This window comes from Prenolepis imparis, unplaced genomic scaffold (assembly GCF_030444845.1).
Source record: "Prenolepis imparis isolate NDT839.2.m4 unplaced genomic scaffold, iyPreImpa1.0 SCAF_9, whole genome shotgun sequence".
Classification (NCBI taxonomy): Eukaryota; Metazoa; Arthropoda; class Insecta; order Hymenoptera; family Formicidae; genus Prenolepis; species Prenolepis imparis.
The window spans coordinates 11,673,287-11,695,687 of NW_028141167.1; the positions used below are offsets into that span (position 1 = coordinate 11,673,287).

The 22,401-nt window shown below is 36.1% G+C and overlaps 1 protein-coding gene and 1 long non-coding RNA gene across 3 annotated transcripts in view; both read right to left on the reverse strand.

Annotated features, from left to right (window-relative positions):
* Positions 1-22,401, reverse strand: part of Fur2 (furin-like protease 2) — a 340,885-nt gene that overhangs the window by 46,325 nt on the left and 272,159 nt on the right. The window lies entirely within an intron of this gene.
* LOC145940280 (uncharacterized) overlaps positions 16,252-22,401 on the reverse strand; it is a 168,387-nt gene continuing 162,237 nt past the window's right edge. The window contains exon 4 of the long non-coding RNA XR_014425978.1: positions 16,252-16,491. This is a non-coding gene — a long non-coding RNA (uncharacterized LOC145940280). The remainder of the gene's footprint in view (positions 16,492-22,401) is intronic.

Here is a 22,401-nt window from a genome sequence, read left to right on the forward strand (position 1 = left end):
ATAGTCATGTCGAAACGTCATCGTGTTATATAAATATCTAGAACGAAACAGAGTTACAATTTTTTCTTGTTCAATTTTTGTATCAATTATCTAAACGTAACAGTATTGCTATATATATCCTTGCGTACGTATTGAAAAAATAACAAAGTCGTTAAAAATCGAGTTTAATATAACAAATTCGACTTTTAAACAGATTAAATATATTTATTAAATGTGTATATTTAAAAAAATGTGTTCTTATTTATATTGAATAAGTAATGCTTTTTAATACGAATAATCCGTTAAAATCATTTCGCGAACGTTATTATTTATTCCCGCAATATTTGATATCAAAACACATAATGAGCTGTGCATAATAATATGCATTTTATCCTATTACTTCAAATAATATCCTTTCTTGGACGTTAAAAGTACGTATTATCGCTTCTTCAATTTCGTACACAACGAGCATGGATTTGGAACAATTTGCGTAGAGATATATCTACACGCGGGAGAGAAAATGCGAATTGTCGATCCCACGGATTCCGCTCAATTTCCGCGACAAGCACAGGCCCTAATTCGGATTCGCGATAACATCGCGAATGATATAATTGCGATGATCGAATGGCCGGGGAGCGTGGGAATGCTTTACCGAAGGACCAAGCGGCACCAGCTAGTCCTACCGAAGTGGATTATCTTGTATTACCTGAAACAGGTGCCACCGCACGCCTATCTATTCATTCAGTTTGTATCGACACGATGTGGTACGTCGGGGCGCATAATTATACCGCGTTCGACAAACCGAAAGTATGTTTGGCGCACGTTTACCGATTAATTGCCATAATAACGACTCCATCGCTCAAACTCGAAAGTGGCCCCGTTATGTAAATCAATTATAATTAATGGATTTTTCTAAGAAAACGTATTGATTTGATTTCTATAAAGACTCAGAAATCAGTTTGTAATTCCTGATCGAAGATGTAAAACACTGACAATGTGACATGCGTTAATATGTAAATACGTAACAAGGGCACAATTATTTTAAACTCGTCTGTCGGAATAATAACTAGATAATGTCACATTTGCGTCTACTTTGGATGCATTTCAATCTCATGAGAATTAATCATTTACTTCGTTCAGGAGATCCATTGTTTAGCGTGATTATAAATGAAACTGGGATTAACCATTACCGGCGTTTATCTATGTATGAAAATGGATAAATGAAAATTTGTATTTGTGGAAACAACAGATTTATCTCTTGCAAAGCACACAGCAAAAAAAGAGAAATAGACGAGAGAAAGAGCAACATTTCTCTATATTTATATAAATAAATGAAACACCTCTAATATGTGTGTGCAGCAGCGACATTAAATTAAGCGATGTGTAACAGACACTATGCAAGAGTCTGTTGAAAGCCCGATGTCTCTGTGTACGATCTCGACATATACTATCTCAAAACTAGTTTCCATCCACGTAGCTCGCACTTATAGCGACGTGCAGCTGTATACCGATCATTTCGCGCATAAATATGTATACACTCACACGCATGCGTGCAACTCGTGCAACGTTCAAGTAATTAAGAAGCTCGTCGAAATTAATAACCGGCTAAAATCGCCATCGAGCGAGAGGATTCGCGCCCGGGGACACGTGCGATCCGATTACGAAGAAACGCGTGACGCGCATTTGCGCGAGATATGGGATGCTGGAGAGCTGGAGCACCCCTGCAAACACAAACACGCGCGAAAATAGCGGAACATTCGTACGTGACGCATGTCGTGCACAGCCGAAACGCATATATACACGTCGTGGAGGGTGTTGCCGATATACGCGGTATACGTATTAAACAAAATTCCGCTTCCGGGAGGGCAATAGTGGTATCATCAACTTGGGCACCAGGTATAGGGTATGGAAGGTACGAGCTGTAAATGCAAAGGCACGCGCGCACCAACATCCCCCGGTAATTAAAGTATATTGATACCGTGCCAGTGATATCGAGCGTTTCGGCGTTTGTGTGGCGCAGGAAGAGGATATAGTCGGCCGCGACACGCCATCCAATCCATCATCACGAGAGATCGACAAAAGAAGCGAAATTGACGGGCCGGGATAGACATGTCAACAATAGAAAGCCTGTAGTAGATACTACTCGCGATAGAATTTTTATCCCTTTATTTATATATCGGAAATGTGCAAATTCGAGGGGAAAAAATTGAAGGAAATTAATAAAACGCTAGAGAGTAAAAAATCTGAAAATAATATTACGATATAAAAAAGGAAATCTAAAGGAATAAATAGAGAAATAAAATTATTATAAAATAGATTCATCAGGAGAATTATTTTCTCGAGGAGAAGAATAATATTGAATCATTCGAGAAGTAGAATATTTTGATTGAGAAGATACGAGAAAGCTATAACAATACACCGTGCTTAATTACCGGTGCATTTACGCTTAATAACACATGATCTATTCAATCAGATGCGGCTTGTCACTGCCATTGATTTTGATTCCATTATAATACCGCAGCCCGATCTGATTGTGAATATGCATCTCCCTTCCCCCTCCATGTGACAGCATATTTAACTCGGTCTCGCTTATAATCCGCGATCCAACCCCGAGGTACACGAAGCGCCTGTCTTTGTGTCGCGATGCGCTTCCATATCCATCGGGAACGTGACTTAACGCTTATTACGCGGCATATAATAAATCGCGGGCGCATTTATACGCGAAATTGGAGGTACAACTCGCGCATTCGGACGTAATTTCGTAGGGAGACGTAATTGTTCGCGAAACACACACAATCGCGGAAAAGGGTTGCGCGCAGTCAAAGGGTTGGTTGACGGAGATTGGGGAAGAAGAGCGACGGAAACTCGCGGGGAGAATCGCGCGCGAGGAATTTCCTGCGTCGACACGAAAGCCTCGTTACCTCTCCTACACCTACTTAAGGAATTAGCCGCATTGTTGGCTGTTGTTGCAGCAGCATTACACAGAAACACGCGGACGCGGTACAAAAGTACTTACGTACTTAACGCGAGAGGGGGGCGAATAAAGCGAGCAACGCAACCCCTTTCTCTCTCCCTTCTCCGTTTGAACTTACCACCTTTCCTCCCCATCCTCTTCCCCTTTCCCACGACTATCCGCTTACGCTCGATGAATCATGGGAGGAACCCGTCGTGCGTCTGACAACGGAAACGTCGTCGTAGCGCTACGTTCAATTAGAGTGAAATGAAATTCCGGCTCTCACGTGATAATCCGTAACGACGACGCGGCGCGATGATGAAGAAAGACAAAGATGGAGAGACAGATTGAAGGAAAAAAAGAAGGGCGAGGGGAGGAGGAAGAAGAGGAAGAGACAGTTGACCGGAAAAGAACTGATGAAGGGTGGACATGAGATGCTGAGACGCGGAAAGAAGTTAGTGCGATCGACATCGAGCGTCGCGATAATTGGATTATATCGAATTAGAGGGAATTCGGCGACAGCGGACGATCGACAAGCGACGTCGTCGTCGGTGACGAAAGACAATGCCGGATGTGAACGACGGGAGGAATCCGAATGTGATGAGCGGATAAATGGCATCTGGTGAACAGACGAGAGAGAGAAAAGTAGAAAAGGAAGAAAAAAAACACGAGATAGTTACAATGGATATTCGGGTTACGAGTGCTCTAAGAGCAATCTGTGTTACAGCTGTAACGGCGGCATTCATTTAATTCAACTTTGTTTTCTCGGCGAAAAAAATGCGACGAATAAAAGAGAGCAAATTTTCGAACAGCATGAGAAAGAAGAAAAAAAGACAATTTTACGCTTCTTTATATTTATAAAATTTTATACATACGTGCAAAAAAAAAGAAGACAAAAAAATTGAATAAACAAAGTTTTAAAGTACACAATCTCGAAAATAGCACTCATTATCACAGACCTGGTGGTTACCGCTTTAAAATGTAAATGTAGACGCAGTTTGACGAGTATATTGATATACATATAATTATAAACGCAAATTACTCTCTCATGTATTCACATTTAAAACATTTCGACAAAAAGTGTAGAGTTTATCAAACAATAGAAGAAAAATAAACAAATTCTAAAATATACATACGCAAAAATAAATCAAGATTGTATTACACGCACCGTGGAAAAGTGTTCCACAAATGTCGACGATTTATGCGAATAAATTCGAAGGTAGAAATAGGAAGAATAATGGTGTGAGAGGAGAACGACGAACGAAAAAAAAGGAAATGAGAGGAAAAGATCGCAAAACACAGAGAAGAATTCGACTATAATGAGATTCGATCTGTTCGCCCGTTCTTTTCGGGAAAGCGGAAACTTCGCTCACAGTTAAATTCGTCTAAAATCCTCTGACGACTTTTAACTCGACTCAAACTTCGACGGCGGATTTCGGATCCTTAAATTAACCAGGGATTAATGTCGACAGGACTCGCGCGCACGCGAACGCGAGAAATTCGCGAAGGATTAAATTGGACCCGTCTCGTTTGCCCTGTTGACTCGTAAAACTAACGGTCGAGCCAGTCCTGTCGCGTTCGCAAATAAATATTTTTATTGCGATAAAGTGACAAGATAAAATTGCATTACTTCCTCGACGTTAAGTAGAGAGAGAAAAGAATGAGAGATCCTTTTTAATTTTAGAATTATTAAAAATGCGCTTATCTTTTAAAAATATAAAATATAAAAAAAAAGAATAAAAAAATAAAAAAGCATAAATTTATCGGTCTAGTGTCATCAATTTATATTTTTTTTAACTGAATAAATATAGATCTTGAGTAATTTATACATTTTAGAAACAAGCTACCAAAAGTTTATTTGTTGATAAAATATTGCAGCAGTAAATAATCATAAAAATGTTACCAAAAGTTTAGTTGCTATTTGAGAATATTCTGATTTGTAGTGCAGTTTTTTAAATTTGCATTTTTCCCCCAAAAATACAATATTATATATAATAAATATATTCGTAGTTTTGTTATATATTAGTTTTAGAGATTTTATATGTTAAGAACTTTTACGATTAAATCAAATATCAAGCTTTTTAATAATGTACAAATAATTTCTTATTAATAAGTATAATATTATACAAAGTGTCGACTGATCAATTTATCGCGCTCTAAATTTACACAAGTTTATTCTCTTGCTGCTCTATACTGATGAAACGTAATCATGTGCAAGAGATATAAAATTATCGCTACACATAAATATAGACATTTAAATTTTCATAAAAATTCTCATTACTTTTTCCGAAACGAGAGAAGAATGTATTGCAGTAATATAGTAAGCATCTCTACAGCCGTATCGTAAAGATCCCCTCGGAACGATAAGATCAAGATTGACGGAATGGATACCAGCTTGTGGATCTATATAGCTCTCAGCCCATAAGAACGACGAGGGTGAGTAGCAGCATCACTCCCCGAAATCTACGATCGGTATTCTTGCTGCCAAGGAACATTTCGCGTCCACGGGACAATGGCGGCTGTACGGTAAGTTCACGTTCTTAAAGGCTGTTACAGATACGTTACGGTAATGCGCCACGGGCTTGGCGGACACAGGGTGATTCGGCTTTGAAGAGCGATAAAAGAAAGAGAAAATGGACAAAGAGAGAGAGAGAGAGACAGGGGGGAAGGGGATGGTCTGGATGAAGGAGGACGAAGAAGGAAAAAGAACGAGAAGAATCCGGCGCGCGTATGGTCGCGAATAAATGCAGCCGTCCGATAACGGGATGAACCGCGATAAACCGGAAGTCTTGAGGTCGCAATGTACAGGATGTTTCAACATTAGACATATTTCAAATTAATTCATCTTAGCTATTATCGGAGATGAATTCTTTCGACGAATATATCTAATGAAAGATCTATGTTTGTCGACTTTTCAGCATTAAAAAATTATTATTATAAATTCTTCGATTAAAATATCTGTTAAAATTAAATTTTATTTCGATTTATTGGCAGATAAAATTTTGCTTTTGACAGCTGATTTAAATTTTAAACCGATTAAGGGAAAACTCATTTTTCGTCCATTAAAAACAAGATTTTTAACTCTTTAAATGATCATTAAATATTTAGACTATTGAGAGCTATGAAGAAAAAAAATTATATTCTTATTGTGTTCTCATTTACATCCTTTAAAAGGGCTAAAAACCTCTCACTTACAATAATCTCTCGGTTCGCAAAGATCACTTAAAGCCTCGATGAGACAATTTCGTTCGTACTGCTAGTTTTGCGGCATCCTGTACGTGACGATGCATGCGTGGATGAAGGGTATAGGTCTTCACTATGGATAACGTTCGGAGAGAGGCGGGATATGGGTGCTGGCAGTCTAGTCGCCGAGTAGGCGAACGACCGCGATCTATCTCATGTGTCGTTTCGCAAAGGAGCTCTTTCCCTTCGTCGTCATTCTGACGCGATGGACTCGGAAGTCGATAGTCGGACTATTCTGTTGCGTAATAATTTAATTCCTCACGCCTTCACTCGCCTTCACTCTTATTTTCCGGATAATGGGTATCATCAGAAATTATAGAGCAACGTGCAAAGACGTACATAGATGCTGCAGAAATATCAAATAATATTTCAACCCCAAGTACCAGAGATGAAGATAAAAACAGACAATCGTTAAAACAATAACAGTTATAAGTTATAATAATATTAGATATTTAGCATTATTAATTAAAAATAAATATTAATTATTAATAATTAAATAATATTAATTAATAATAAAAATAGATATTAATAAAAAATAAAAAAGGTTTCTGTCAAAGTATCGTGAGAGATAACGCGAAGCGTTCTATTCTGTCGATTTTAACTAGATTTTTAGGAGCATTAAGAATTTAATTAAATTAAAGTTTCCGAATATCTCCTCGTTTTCAAGCTTATTTGCGCAATACAAATATTGTGACAACATGAGACGACTATCGAACATAGCGACACTGAACTGAAATGTACAAAGCAAGGATGCATGCGATACCTTAATTCTGGCAAACACGTAAGGCACGTAAACGCCTTCTTCAATTCGCATGACGAAGCACGAAACACGATGATCCGGTTAAGGCAGGTATATATTTTAATTAAGCACGTACGTACCGTCTCTAACTAAATACGCGAACGCGAGGATCTCGCGCAGCCTCGCTTCGATACGTAGAGTAGCGTTTGCTTCCGGTGCCGATAATTGCCTCTGATTAGCGTTACCAAAGCCATCGGCGTGCCAGTGTCTGATACACAAAGCGCTTTAACAAGGGATCGGAGAAGATCGAGCAGCTTTTACCGTTCGATATCGCATTGCGTAACCCGATGCAGCGAGGTACGCGCGGTCAGACGAACGCGCTTTGCGATCCGCCTCGTAAGCTGCGTTTCACTGTTAAACGTCTACTCAAAGGTGGTTCTCTCTGTTCGTCCGTAAATTTGATAAATCTCGGGCGAAACGCGCGCAATCGGATGCCTCTTACTTAGCAGCGGTCGCGGTAGCGGTGACCGTTGCTAAACCGACTCGGAAAACCAAAATCCTTAAATCCTTACTCGGGTTACACGTAAGCCACCGAGTGCATTGTAAGGGTCTCATATGTACGGGTCTCAATGTACTCTCGCATTGTTTTCTTTTTTCTTTTAGCCGCTTTTCTCTTTGGTATGTTTTGCAAAATCTCTGATTTTTTTATACTTGAAACAGTTATTTGTCTACGAGACTGTCTCATCTACGAATTTTTTAAAAATTGTATTTAAGTCAACTTTTATTCCTTTATAATAAGTTTCGAAGAAAGCTTATGCAGCTTAATATAGCTTAAGAAAATTATTTATTAGGAAAAAAAAATAATACAAGATATTTTTAAATATAAAACTTAAAAATTATGAAAAACACAAAGCCTATTATTAAATTCAACATAAAATATATTGTTACTATAATAAATGCAGTCATAAAAATTCCTTACGCTATAGCAGAAATTACTTCTTTTCCTAAATAATTTCCTCAAGCTATATTAAGCTGCATAAACAATACGAGCTTTTTTCAAAACTTATTACGAAGGAATGAAAATTAAGTTAAATGTTCCGGAACAACGTGTTATTTGCGATACGCGTACAATTAATCAAGGAATTTTATTGCGCGAGTTTGGGAACACTCTGTATATCCAGCGCGTTAATACTCACGGAACACTTTCGAGACCCAATTGGGAAACTCCGGAGATAATCGTGACCCGGCGGGAAAGTCGACTAACGAGGGTCGGGATTCGCGGTCGTGTGTGCGCGAGACATTTATTTGACAGCACCGGAACGATTGCCGACCGACCGGAACGCGCTCGTGAAAACTCGGACTCATCCACGGGCGCACCCTTCTTCTCCGCCTTTCTTGCCACCACGTTGCACCAACAGCTGCGACTCCCGGTGTACTCGGCGATCATCGATCGTCGTTTCTTAATCCTTCGCCACCCGCGAAATAATAGCGTTGGACGAAATTGTCTCTACCGCGAACGAAAATAACTTTCAGTAGCAATATAGTATTGAATCTTCTTTTAGTTTATGATCGTCTTTTTCGAAGACCGATGTTAAGGATTAATATCGTCGATGGTTTCGTTCGTTATATTAGTAATCCGATAAACCCTACTGTTAAAAATTAACGTATTTTTAATGCCGTACTAAAATACTACAGCAAATATAGCGATGATTGAATTAAAGTGTCTTATTTTGTTGCGCAAATTAATAATAAAAGAATAAATTTCAAATTAAATGATTAGCAATAATTTCGTAATTTATCTCTGCAGAAAAATGTATAAGAGCAGAACTGTCAAATATGATAGACAATATAATGGTGTGTTTTCGCGGATAATAATAGCGATATCGCAAGAAGGCTGCAGCGTAATATGCAGAATAAATTTCGATTACATTCGGCGAATTGATTATCGATTATGCCATTCTCGTTTCAGTGCTTCAACGAAGTAACCGTAACTCTTCTCTTTCTGACGCATTCTCGATTCACTTCCGATCGACGCGACGCTGTTAGGATGCGTTCGATGCATAAGAGAAGCGTGTCGGATGATCGAGCGCATAATTGGTCGCTGGCTCATTATACGCGAGAGGCACGTGCCAGTTTCTCGACTCAATGGCGTGCGCGATTCCTCGTTTCCGCGTTAAACGTTCGTGCGAACTACTAACCGACGATAATTGCATCGTTAATTTAGGCAGCGACGATGGTCGGCGTCGTCGCTAAAATATTATTTCATATATCATGTACGAGAGATATTCATCGGAATCTTAATTGTTAAACAACGAACAATATCTCCCTCCATTATCTAAAATATATATAAAATCACATCAGCTCCAGTTATTGCGATGTCTTTCGAATTCATAATATAATGCGATAAGAAAACAATAAAATGTGATAACATCAACACACTGTATGAAATTCTTCGCTTAATTCTAACATTTTATTCATGAATATTATGGAAGCCTGATTGGGATCTTCGAGGAGCAGCGAGGCTGCTCGAAGAAGAAGGAGAAGCTTGCCGTGAAATCGAGTTAAATGAAGTCGTTATCGTCGGATTTATGAGACGATAAAAGCGCCTCTAATAATTCAGATAATAAAGTTAGCGTATGCGCGCGCCCGTTCGCGCGCGCGGCCTAAATTAAAGTTTTCCGCGTTTTCCGCGCCGCGCCGAGGAGGTGGAGATTATCAATTAAGCTCGGTACAACGGTATCGCAGGATGATCGCGGGATTATGCCCGAATTCGCAATTAGCGATTACTCAGTCGGGGTTGCAAAATTATCGGGGACTGCGCGCGCGATACCTCGACTGCTCTACGCTGTTAATTACGATGTCGTATCCGGAATAAGTCCGAGACTATTTCTGCTTCAAGATACTGCAAGTCAAAAGTACGATAATTGGCAAAGTTATACGCGGGAAACGTATACATTATGAAAATTACATCTCCAAAGTTGAACAAGACACGTGTTTATTAATTATCTGGATTAAGATTGAATAACTTTTCCTATTATATCAAGAAATGTTAAGGATATTCCATTTTAAGAATCTGAGAAGTGCGAAGATACCATAAATGTTAGAAAATAAATTTTAAATCACGTTATTTCAATTTATAATTATTCATTAACTCCCTTGATGTGTAATATAATCATAATTTTATACATAAATACTCGAAAGATTTTTAAATATGTATTATAAAATCTTAAAAAAGAAATCTACGAATATTCACAGGATATGTCGAAGAATTTTTTACCAAGTTCTATTGACCATCCAAATACGTTTAAGATGACCAAATGCTGATTAAAATTCCATTAAAAGTATATGCAATGAGATAATTAAATAAACCTAAGAAATTTTGTTCGCGAAATTATAGCTACTGGTAGAATAACAAACTCTTGAGATAGCAAGAAAACCACTTTTAAATTTGAATAGAAGAAGCAGAAAATGAGCGAAGAGATAGTAGCCGAAAATAAAGAACTGCTGCCAGATAAGTTAATTACGAAATTCGATCGAGAAAAGATTCATTTGGAATTATCTCGCAAAGAAGTCGCCATAAACTAAATTAATCGAGGGAAAAACGGTAATCAAGAAGATTGATAGCGAGTCTGCGAGACAATGTTGCAACAAATAAAATAACTTTCGCTAAATGTGTCTATGTTTTAATCCCTAATCACGATTAGCATTTTGGATTAGCGTAATTCAGATAGTGTAACAATCAGTATAATTTCCGTGGCATAATTTCGTTAAGCTTAGATAAGCATATTATAGATTCATGAGAATTTCGTATATGTACACCATATCTATTCACATAATAATAGCAAGATTCGCGCTTTCCTCTATCTGTGACAAGGAAAATTAAATTATTGTAAATGTCTAGCAATAATAAGTTCAACTATTTGGTTTCCTTCGATAAATAAAAAGTGTTATAATTTATCTGAATATAAAAATCTTAAAACTTTGAAAGTATTTCATACCTCACAAATCAAACTACAATAATCGACAAAACAAAATATATATGTATAGGTATATAACTGACCTGTAAGTTTTCTTTTATAGAACTTGTATATATAAAAGCGTGCAAAATTTCAATAAGTAAAAAAATTAATATACAAACTTTAATAATTTTTTAATATAATATTACTCTAACACTAATATATAATACTAAAAATAATAGTAAAATATAAATATAGATATAGAGCAAATAATGGAAAATAAAAAAAAAGTAAAAAGATACATATATGTATATAGGTACACATATGTATATAAAAAATAAAAAATAATAAAATGCACTAAAAAAAAAACATATATGTACATATATAACGCAGTAAAATAAAAACTATACTCTAATATAAAAGGAAAAATAAAGAGCAACGTGTAGAGAATAAGAAAAATAAGAAATGTCGGAGCATGTCACGGTATTGTTCCTATAGAGCACATGCTCCGTCTTTCCGACCACCGGAGAAATGCCTGACATTATAGGGAACGCGTAACGTTGCTTAAGCCGGCATTTAATATCCGTACGAATGAAGACTCTCGGCTGTGTCACGGGCAGGGAGACGTAAAAGCGTACCTGTCCGTACGCCGTGGAAGGAAAGCCGAAGAATCTTGACGGAACGATGGCGAGTCTTGCGAAGAAGAGCGTTTTACGAGCGTTCCTCCTGTCCGTAGGTTTTGCAATCTCTGACACGGGTTTAACGGGGATTCTTCGCTAGAAGTTACGACCAGCGAAAAGTTCTCCCTCTCTCTCTTTCTCCTTCGCTACATCCTCTGAAAGAGGTAAGGGGAACGTCTCCTCTCACTATGATTCGGATTAATGTCCTCTCGCGGTTATCCGCGTCCCGAATCTCGCCCTCGCGTGTCGATCCATTTTGGTCGAACTTCATCCCTTTCATCTTGGAAATAATGTATACCACCGTCAGTTTCGATGCATTAATAACGTTAAATATCGCGAAATCTAATGCATTTCATATAAGCGAGACAAAATAGTTATTTAAAAAGTACTAGAATGATGCCAAAAACGATTCAGATAAAAATCAACTCCAAGTCAATAATAAAGTCCGATAAAATTCATTGTGCTTTTCTTCGCACTTTCTCGCGCTTCTAACGTAAATATCTAAACTTTAATCCATAAATCAGCAGAGATCACAGCTCAAACTTGTGTCATCCATTTACCAACATAATTAATATGTTGGCTCTTCTAACTTCAAACTACTCTCGGAAAAAAGGATCGTTATTTTCCCCGAATTCTAACGTATTAATATCATGCCGAAATAGAGTGGAGAATCCGCCCACGAGGTTATCACCTGTGCGAATGAAAAGCGGTGGCGAACATTATTTCGGGAATGTGGAACAAAGCGTTCATGAACGTACATAAGCGAGAGAGAAAGATATATATATATATATATATATATATATATATATATAGAGAGAGAGAGAGAGAGAGAGAGAGAGATGGAGAGAAGACAGGCGAAAGATAGCCAAAGTTCACTAAATCTCGATGCAGGCGCTGCGAGGAAGCGCTTAGAAACCAATTTCCGGCGTCACGACGCTTCCAGACGACCAACCGGGACGATTAACGTCCTGGGCGCCGCGATTTGCCGAGAGAGAGAGAACCACACCGCAGCCGCCGAATCAAATTATCGCGATTCACGAGAGAATACGTTGGCGGGAACCGGACGGAAACGATCTCGATCGAAACCGAGGGACTCTCGACGACGTTCGCAATGGAGGAGCTCTCCTTTTCGTCTCGGATATAAAAGAATGAGGTCCGTCCGCGTGTTTTCCTCCGGGGTTCGCTCGGAATACGACAGTTCGAGCAGCTAACGTCCATTCTTGGCGAATTAATCGCGCTCGGCCACACGTATTCAGATATACGCATACGCGTTCTAGACCAAGAGACGACGTTGCTCCACCTTGTCCCCATTGTCCGCGTGTAAGACGCGTTTTTCGCGCCAAGAGAGGCAAAGAGGGATATAGCCGGAAAATAGGATTGCGCGAATGCGATTTAAGCTCGGTCCCGTGAAACTTGCGCGAGTTTCTCTGTTATTACTTTCCGCCTGGATGTTTGTTTTAACACATTTGCCTGTCTCTTCGGTATGCATAGAATTATTAAGAAAGCTTTGAGTGATATTTATTTTCATTATTTTCTCATTCTAAAAAATATTTATTTGAATATTTTGATTTATATATTTAGTTTCGTATTTGTTTAATTTATTAAACAATAAATATTGAAAGATTATCATATCTGATTAGTATTCATGCGCTCTTGTAACGTACTATATACGTACATAAAGACTTACTCGCTTAATTGCTACAGGCTGCAGTTCTACAATTACGCTATGTTTAATACGAACATTACAGGATAACGTGGCTTGAAGTACCGGATTATGCACGCTTGTCCTGGATTTGTGTTGTCCCGCATTATGCACTGACTCAGAAAATGTCGACATACTGTATAATAATAAGAAGTATATATATTTTAGATCCTTATTTTGTGTATTATTATTATTTTGCATAACCGAGAAAATGCATAACGCTAATTTAAACATAGCAAATAATAATTTAAAAATTCATACACTTGGTCAAAAAAGTAGCTTCAACTCCATTATTATTCATTTTTACATTTCTCATAGAAATTTTTTTTTCACGTTATACATTTATATCAAAGATAAAAAAAATATCAAAATAATAAAAAATGTAAAAAAAGATGTATTTGTTAATATATCAAATTGTTTTACGCGATTCCTCTTGACTTAAATTATACTATCTTTAAAATGAGCGACTCGTTTCCTTCTCATCGTTTCAATAAATGTTAAGGCAATATTCCGAGATTAATACGAGAACTTGTTGATCGTTCGCTATCGTGATTGACATAAAATTGACGGGATAAAACACGTCAAAGATTAAGATCTACTGGCATTGCAAGTCATCGTACTCCTTTCACTTTCACGTCACGTCGAAGAAGACGTAGACAGATTGATAGCGGATACTTACTCGCATGATTCGCGGTTAAATGAGATTTCTTTTACGCCTACGAGCAAAATCAGCGACATTTACGTCGCATCATAATAATTCAAAATCGCCTCTCACGAGGGCTAAAAATGGACGTGTAATTATGACGAATGGAATAGCGAGATAAATATCACGCAGACGGAACAGCCGTGATTTTCAGGCGTTTATATGCACACAAAGTATAAAGAATAGCGAAATGTGCGACGGAAAGCATACTAGCTTGTAACATGCTGATGAATGATGTTAAATAAGATATCATACATGCATTAATCACGCTTATGAAAGTGTCCGAGTTATTTGTGAGAGGCAACTTCGGCGAAGATTATTTCGGCGCTATTTATAGGCAGTATTTTTTACGATAACGTGTGATAAGAAATGTGTCAAAAATCATCCACCAATTTTATCTATTTCCATAATAAAACAAGACGTAAGAATCGAGTTAACGTGAAGCTAAATGATTATGCATTTAATCAATTGTATTGAAATCAGTTTGAGTTGTTCGTATATTTTAAATCGTTTCAAATATACTTCATTGCTGAATCGAAAAACTTTCCAGAATCTCTTCTGTTTCGACACACATGCGTATGTGATTAAAATTCTTCTAAAAATGTATAAAAATTTATAAACATATTTCTTGGATTAAGTTGATAGATGTTGCTGTAATCTTCTTGAAGCTTTCGAAAGTAATTTTCGCTTATTTATTTCTTTCTTTCCGTCTTGGGTTTTATTATAAAATTCTTCTCTAAATTAGATTTATATTTATCATAATTATTTCTACTAAATTATTAAAAAAAACAATACATCTTTTAAATTGAAAAATCTATTAAATTAAAAAATTCCGGGATATTTTAAGAATTTTTCTCTCGCGAGACAGTTTACAAAGATCTCGCGTAAAACTGCGCGTAATAAATCAAAGGATTAAACTAACTATATCTTATAATGCTGCTAAAGTCAATTAAAAAAATCCTGAAATATCTTCTCGCTCTCAGATAATTTGGAAATCTGAGGATTATTTCGCCGCCGCGCGCGAAAATATTCCTTCGCTTTTCGCCGTATTAGCTATTTCGAATTTTTCTGCGAGCAATTAACCGATTAGCTTCGAAAATCGCAGGGGGAAAAAGAAATGAAACGAAGCAAAAAAAAAAACGAAAGGAACGAAGCGAATTGTATAATCTAGCTATGACATTTATGCAGAATAACGTGGCGCGGCGCGGAAGAGGGAAGGGGAATGGGGGATTAAAAAGTACTTATTACCGAACAGTTCCCGACCATTGCTAACTTTGTGCAGTTACGGGCAGACAGTAAAAGTAATTAGCCGAGATGCAGAGAAAAACAATAAGAAAGCAAGTGGGAAAATGGAAAATGAGAGGAAGGAAAAAGATGAAAGAAGAGAGAAAGAGAACGAGAGCAGAGACTTCAGCACCGCTGTCGCGTCGTCGACGTTATATTTTACGAGAAGACCTCGTTACCGGCAAACTCGTAATTCGTCTTTTCGATGAAATCATTTCTTTACTTATGAAAGGGCTTTTAGATAGGCAGCCACTGATTTCTCGGAGAGACTGATGTGTTTCATTAAAATGTAGAACACGATTCAGTGCGCCACATATTATCACGTATCGGGCTACTCGTGTGCCTGACAGGAGGAAATTTCGGTTCGCCACGTCGTGCACCGAAGTCCTTCTTACCCTTTTTAAATGTTAGCTCACGTAACGCTGTGCGAAAGATTCTACGTCGAGAAAATTGAAAGTCCGAGCGTTCTTCGAAAATAAGCAACGGAGATGAACTTGTACTTTTTATTACAATACGCTTTAATAGTTTTAATAATTATAATGCGTAATAAAATATGATAGTGCTTTTACGTATTCTCGAAATTTTTATACAGCATACTTTCTAATATTCATATCATTTTAACTGATTTAGTATATTATAGTGTAATTATGATTATTATAGTACATTATATATAGTATGATATATATGTGTGACTCACATATATAATTTAATTCTAGAGATATGAAAAATGAGTGTATGAAAAAAGTAATATAATCCAGAAATACATATAAATGCATGGTTTTGTTCATTACTGTGCTATTAATAATAATGCCTTTCTGTCTCTCTTTCGACTGTATTTCATACTTCCTGCATTTAATTTTCTTTTTGTAAAAAAAATCACAATTTTTCAGATGCAGAAAATCACAATATTTTTTATTGCGTTATTTATAATCAAATGTATGAAAAGTTGCTTTCAGAGAAAAATCAAGTAAACTATTATATTATACAAACGGTTATGAAGCCTCATAAAGAGTCGTCGGAGCATATTGCTTAATAAGCATACTTAACATTCGAGAGGCTTCGCAATTCAACAAATAAAAATATATTGAAATACAGCGGATCATTCTGCGTGATAAATACATAATATTTTGTGTACCATATTGCACACATTTTATATAATGAAAAAATACTCACTCCAAGCACGAAACGACTTTGTCGAGGGCTGCGCACAACGCAGGTATAAGTTTACTGAGAAATAATCTGACGTACGTACCTGAAACAAAATTAACACAAATATTATTAGTACGGCTTGTCCAAAAAAATTCTATTTGGGTAGTTAATTAGACACAAATAATATTAATCCGAATAAATCTGTCGTCGAATGTATTTTAATAATACGCTTCGCTAAACACGTCGCTTAATTTAGAACCCTCTTAATTTACTTAATAACGCTTATTACTGTCGTCGTACTTTACGTTCTATTACGGACGCGCTTGCTTTTGATCTTGATTTATTAGCATTTTCGGTGCTACGAACATTCGTAGACGGGAATGTTTGTTTATGGATTTATGCTTTGCAAGTGTATCCAAAAAAATGTCTATTAAGATTTTACGAAAGATAGAAGAAATAGAATTTATTTGAAAAAAAAAAAAAAAAAAAAAAAAAAAAAAAAAAAAAAAAAAAAACAGCAAGCAATAATTAAATCTGGACATAAAAATATATATACATATTATGTGTGTATGTAATATTATTTGTTATATTATATATGTAAACTTATTATTTCGTGTGTAAAATATTGTCATCTTCTACAAATTAAGTTTTTTCTTTTAAAAATATGAAACGTATACAATGTGACAAGTCTATTTTTTTTCAAGGACGTTAAAAGCATCTACTCTTTCTAAGGAAGATTAATTCATTCATATATATTTGACGGTAATACCAAATTACACCGACATTTATTTTGTATTATGTTTACCTGTCTGGTAACGCCTGTGTTTGTACGCGCGACTGTTTAATATTAAACGGGTCTAAAGTTAATGAGATACCATGTCGTTTTCATTCGATATTAACTAGCGCTAAATATGCAACAAGAAAAATGTTTGGTCGGCGTAGAAGGGACGGCGAAATAGAGAGGCAGAATAATAATAATAAAGTTCGCATTTCGTACGCATCATCAACCATAACCATATTAAAATAACAAATTTGCAGAATCCTACAGATATGTATAAGGGATAATATATAAGTTCATGTATATATACAATGTATAAAGTTTCTACCAAGCTACACACGTTATATGGCTTGATAGCAAGGGATAATACGTTGACAGGAGGATAATATCAACACGGATTTAAAGGAGTCGTATGTTCTCGGAGAGAGCATATGGATTACTTCGATACATATATATAGAAGTCGGCGGTGCTGACTTTATCTTAATGCGCCAATATCAAGAGACTTAGTTCAATACGTGATGTCAACATGAGTCAACTATAGAGTTAAAAACAGAATATATTTTATCCAACTGAATGCGTTAAAAATGCAACTATTATAAATCATTATGCTGAAACTGCAGTTTCAGAATTCAAGAAAATCGACTCATATATTGATCCAGAACTTAATGCCTTCTCTTCCTCTAGTTAGTTGAAACGCGCGCGTGATATTTGAAGAAAACGGGGCGTATCCGATGTAAAGACGCGCTTTCTGCCGGAAGAAGCGCATCCTTTCTCTCAAAGAGTCCTTTCCATGTGCGCTCGAGTCCCCGAAGACGGATTCCCGTCTTCTCGAGAGATCAAGAGGTGTCGTCTATCGAGTGTGCAAACACCATCAGGGGCGTTTCGGCGCGTATTATTACGAGCGGGATGTAACGCGGAGAGAGCGTTCGCAGCAGCGTGAACAACGAAACACAAATCGAGCTCCTTTAAGTCCCCCTTTAAAAGGTCCCGGCGGGATATGCGCGAATTAGCGCGTCGTTAATGGCGTCGCGATTAACGCCAGATATATGCGGCCCGCGAGTATAACCACTGATCGAATATTAACGAGCTCTATTACCGCTCGAAACTCGACCGCGGGAGTCGACGTTGAACCCTATATGTCGGTCAACGCGGAAAGCTATTAACTGAAATGGAGACTATTAACACGGGACGTCTTCGTCTCCCTGATCTCCTCTCGATCTCTTTTCGGTATACGTGTTTCCCAAACGCGAAAATTGAAAAAACACGGTACAATTTTCGTCAGTTCAGATTCCGATGCTGCTTCAACGCTAAAGTGATCTCGCAGTGCTCTCGTTCGTGATAGTGCAAACGTGAAGCGATAACGTGAAGCACATCATTGAAAATTTAATTTAATTTAAACAAAACTTCGGATCTTCTAATCTTCGGACTTTAATATAATCTCTCTGGATCTTAATCGTATTCAATTTTATAAAACATTTTTAAATATCTTATGTGAATATATTTATATATAAAAAGATTGATAAAATTAAGAATTTTCTATTAAAAATTATTTATATTTATATTGTAAACATTTTATATTTGATAATAGTGTATTTTTTTTATATCTAAATATAATAATATAATGCGACTATTATCAAATATAAAATGCGACTATTATCAAATATAAAATGTTTACAATATAAAGATAAATAATTTTTAATAGAAAATTCTTAATTTTATCAATCTTTTTATATATAAATATATTCACATAAGATATTTAAAAATGTTTTATAAAATTGAATACGATTAAGATCCAGAGAGATTATATTAAAGTCCGAGGATGAAAGTTTTGTTTAAATTAAATTAAATTTTCAATGATGTGCTTCACGTTATCGCTTCACGTTTGCACTATCAAAATATAATATTTTTATATTTGACTCGTTTTATTATATTATTATTATACTTGTAATATAGTATTACAATTATGCATATTACATATAGATATACAAAAAATTGTATAAATATCTTTATCAAGATGAACACGTCTTATTCATGCAAATAAATAATGCAAATCGCATCACGCGATCGTACAAAATCCATTACAATCTCGAACTATTTACTTCTCCGGAAATAATATGCAACTTTATAAGCGATATAAATGTCTCATTAAAACTTCATTCACCGCTGTAAATATATTTATATTAAATGCACGTTTTTCGATTATTGATTTTCGGATGAATTGCATCAAAGTCTAAATAAATCCACCGTCATCATTGCATTATACATATAAACTCGTTGATAAAGAAATCGCGACACGACGACGCGAGGTAGACAAAAAACGGACAACAATTCCGTCGACATGAGACGGATAAAGAACGTGGAATTTACGAGATTACACAAATAATAGCGACACAATTGCTCCATAAAAATCTACAGCTCGTAGTTTACAATCGTTCGCTATTTCCAAAGGATGGCAGCCCACGAGAACTACTAAGAGAGTAAGTCAAACTTCATAATTTACCAAGATTTATCGTCGTATATTTGTAGTTTCTCAGATTCTTTTATAAGATCACATACACAAAATGCTTTTATATTTATCTGTATAAATATATATAAATAATATTTTTCCAAAGATAAAGATCTGGTATTAACGAGTATTTAGCTATCCATTTTCATTTCTAGATTCGAATATAATATTACTGAATATATTTATATAATCTATATTAAATAATATATATCTGTATAATTTAAATAAAGCCAGCCCTCGGAAATAAAAACCTTACATATATATTTGTGAGATTATAGATATTGAAAGCGGTGAGAAACGAGAAATTAATAAAATTGCACTTTTAAAGATCATCAATTCGCGAAAAACTGTTTATTTGCAATAATTAACGTTTTAAAAACGATTAGTATCTCGATAATTGACAATAATTGACTCGAATTTTATAAGGAGTATGCACTCTCTGTATGTTTCATTCAAGTATAAAATATTGGTATATAACTCAATTTAATAGAACCTCAAATCTTTGCTAAAAATAAATTGAATTGCCAACGCGCCAAGAATTTTGTACTCAAGAGATTTTCTAAGATAAATATGTACATACTTTAAGAGATTGAAAACAATGTAAGCTGTAGGGAGATGAATCGACAGACAAAAATCAGATATATATATATATATATTATATATATATAATATTAAGAAGACACATGTGTTATACACATATATGTACATATATAAAATATTTGAGAAAATAAGCTGATATCGGATAATTCAAGCTTTCTCTTTGTTAAATGAAAATATCATTCTCGTACATTCAACTGTCAGATATAAATAAAATTAAGATTTTTATTTCCGAGAGCTGTTAGCTTTATTTAAATTAGCAAAATTAGTATCAAATTATCTCTCAGTGCACGTCACTTTTAATTTGTGTGCGCGTGATCAATATAATTTAAAATATAATATCCCTCAATTTCAAAAAACTACACACATAACATGAAAATAAAATAATGTAACTGTCACATTATTAACACGATGATAATAAAATATAACGCGATAATTGTAAAGAATATACGATATATCGCTACATCCGATATTCTACAAATAAACAAATGGAGAGATAAATGTAGCTCGTTATGACGTTAGGTCTCGACACGACTTATTTCCCGCACATGGCGAGAAAGAGAAAAGTTGAACGAGGGATTCAGGCTGATAACAGGCGCGCTCGTTTCCCGTATTTCGACAACAATCGTGCCACATGCAGCCTCACGTGCAGTTTAACGCGGACAGGTCGTCCTCGTCTCTCTTTCTCTCTCTCTCTCTCTCTCTATGTCGAGATACGCGGCTCGCCGAGCCGCGACTTGACACGAGGGGGTGGTCCGGCGCCCGATGGCTGTGATATCGCGCACATTAATATCGGCCATGCGACCAGCCGTGTGACGGCATTTCCCGATCAACGATCCGGAAGAGTCTTACCGCCCCATTCCGCTTTTGTCATTCCGCCCCCGTCGTTCCGGAATTCCGACAGCGGTTTCGCCGCCAGATAGACAGACAGATAGATTCCCGTGGTCGAACGTCGTATGCGGAGAGAGAGAAAAGGAAGAGATAGAAGGAAGACGACGACTCGATCGGGTGCTGAAAATAGTGTCGAGTGTCCTGGAGTCGATAGGAGGGACACAGGAAGTTCTCCTCGAGCGCAAAGAAGAGAGGGAGAGGCAAACTTTTGTAATAGTTTCTACTAATGTATCGTCCGCTCTCTCGATCGATTCCGTTTTCGCCGAAGTATTTCGATTATCTCTCCATCGGCTCGCGGATGCGGACCGCACTGAGAGAGTGTGTCCTTATTCCGGTCCGACGGTTTCATTCGAGGATTTGTCGCGGCTGACGAGTCGTCAAATGAGAGACAACGATGCAGAAAGAGAGAGATCGAAATTCTCGCGGATAATCTCGTAAAGTTTCAATTTCCAGTGTTAGGGATGTGGAAAAATGTATTTCATGCTAGAGCGTTTACGTTAAAACGTTTCAAATATTATTACGACTAATAAAAATGATTATTACGAAATGTAATAATATTTGCCGGATATCATCATTATGCTAATGCATGATTCATTGACATTGATATGCAATACGTATGAAAAATTATAATTGCTAATAAAGAGACAATTAAAAGGGAATGATGAATATATGTATCTGTCAAGAATTGCATTTATTTTAGGACGGGTATTGGATATAATTTTATATATTATGTATTAAATAAAATTTAACAATTTAGATTTTTGCAAACTTAAACCAAAATTTGTGCAATTCACAATTTTTGATATATTAAATTCAATTTATTCTTACGTTTTTCATTTTCGTAAGATATAACAAATATTTTTATAATTACTGTCGTAAATGAATCCACTGCATTTTATACATAAGATAAACTTTAGAAGAAGCTATTTAAATACTTTAGAGCTAAGCTTAAATTCATTATTCACAATTCACAAGCTTGTTTTAAACCCTCCATCAGTTAACTCCCTATTAATTACTTATTGCAAAATTATAAATTGTTTGCTGATGACGGCAGGTTTAAACTTAATGGGTGTATTTTAAGCGATCCTTATTCAATATCCAGATCTATTTTAAATTCTAATTAGAAGAAAACGCAATTTTTATTTCGTCGAAAGAAGAATAGAAAATCATTTTTGCGCATTTCAATACAGACAGTGTGTCGAAAATTGAACTCTGTCAAATTATATATCAATTTTAATTC